The sequence below is a fragment of the Triticum dicoccoides genome, chromosome 7A, assembly GCF_002162155.2.
Source record: "Triticum dicoccoides isolate Atlit2015 ecotype Zavitan chromosome 7A, WEW_v2.0, whole genome shotgun sequence".
Taxonomy (NCBI): Eukaryota; Viridiplantae; Streptophyta; class Magnoliopsida; order Poales; family Poaceae; genus Triticum; species Triticum dicoccoides.
The window spans coordinates 288,409,402-288,411,226 of NC_041392.1; positions in this window are offsets into that span (position 1 = coordinate 288,409,402).

The following is a 1,825-nucleotide window of genomic DNA, read 5'->3' on the forward strand; positions in this document are numbered from 1 at the left end:
CGGTGGCGGGGGCTGGGTCCGGGGGTGGGGCTGGCCGGCGGCGGCGACAGAGGAGAGAGGCGGGTGCGCGGGAGGGAGAGAGAGAGAGAGAGAGAGAGAGAGAGAGAGACGGCTCGGCCCGTTAAGTGGGCCTTCTTTGCTTCTGCTAGCAGACGGCAAAGAGGGCGACCGTTAGGGCTGGCCCATGCCTCCTCTTTGTTATCCGCTAGCAGACGGCAAAGAATCTGACCTAGCCACGCCGTGCCCTGTGGGGCCCACCTTGCTCTTTGTCGTCTGCCTTCTAGCTCTTTGTCATCAGCTGGTTGGCGGCAAAGAAGCAGCTGACGGCAAATAGCCTTTTTGCCATCTGCACTTTCTTTGTCGTCCGCTTTGTGGAAGCGGACGGCAAAGAGCCTCTTTGCCGTCAGCTGGCAGACGGCAAAGAGGTGGTAGACGGCAAAATCCCATATTCCAGTAGTGCATGTTGTGCTGTGATATGGTCAAGACATGATGCTAAATTTTATTGTATGAGATGATCATGTTTTGTAACAGAGTTATCGGCAACTGGCATGAGCCATATGGTTGTCGCTTTATTGTATGAAATGCAATCACCATGTAATTGCTTTACTTTATCAGTAAGCGGTAGCGATAGTCATAGAAGCAATAGTTGGCGAGACGACAACCATGCTTTGATGGAGATCAAGGTGTCAAGCCGGTGACGATGGTGATCATGACAGTGCTTTGGAGATGGAGATCAAAGGCACAAGATGATGATGGCCATATCATATCACTTATATTGATTGCATGTGATGTTTATCCTTTATGCATCTTATTTTGCTTAGTTTGGCGGTAGCATTATAAGATGATCTCTCACTAAATTTCAAGGTACAAGTGTTCTCCCTGAGTATGCACCGTTGCTACAGTTCGTCCTGCCGAGACACCATGTGATGATCGGGTGTGATAAGCTCTACGTTCACATACAACGGGTGCAAGCCAATTTTGCACATGTAGAATACTCGGGTTAAACTTGACGAGCCTAGCATATGCAGATATGGCCTCGGAACATTGAGACCGAAAGGTCGAGCGTGAATCATATAGTAGATATGATCAACATAGTGATGTTCACCATTGAAAACTACTCCATGTCACGTGATGATCGGACATGGTTTAGTTGATATGGATCACGTGATCACTTAGATGATTAGAGAGATGTCTATCAAAGTGGGAGTTCTTAAGTAATTTGATTAATTGAACTTTAATTTATCACGAACTTAGTACCTGATAGTATTTTGCATGTCTATGTTGTTGTAGATAGATGGCTCGTGTTGTTGTTCCATTGAATTTTAATGCGTTCCTAGAGAAAGCTAAGATGAAAGATAATTGTAGCAACTACACGGACTAGGTTCGTAACTTGAGGATTATCCCCATTGCTGCACAGAAGAATTACGTCCTGGAAGCACCGCTAGGTGACAAACCCGCTGCAGGAGCAACGCCAGATGTTGTGAACACCTGGCAGAGCAAAGCTAATGACTACTCGATAGTTCAGTGTGCCATGCTCTACGGCTTAGAACCGGGACTTCGACGATGTTTTGAACGTCATGGAGCATATGAGATGTTCCAGGAGTTGAAGTTAATATTTCAAGCAAATGCCCAGATTAAGAGATATGAAGTCTCCAATAAGTTCTACAGCTGCAAAATGGAGGAGAATAGTTCTATCAATGAACACATACTCAGAATGTCCCGGTTGGGAGTTAATCTTCCTAATGATAGTGTCATTGACAGAGTTCTTCAATCACTGCCACCAAGCTACAAGAGCTTCGTGATGAACTATAATATGCAAGGGATG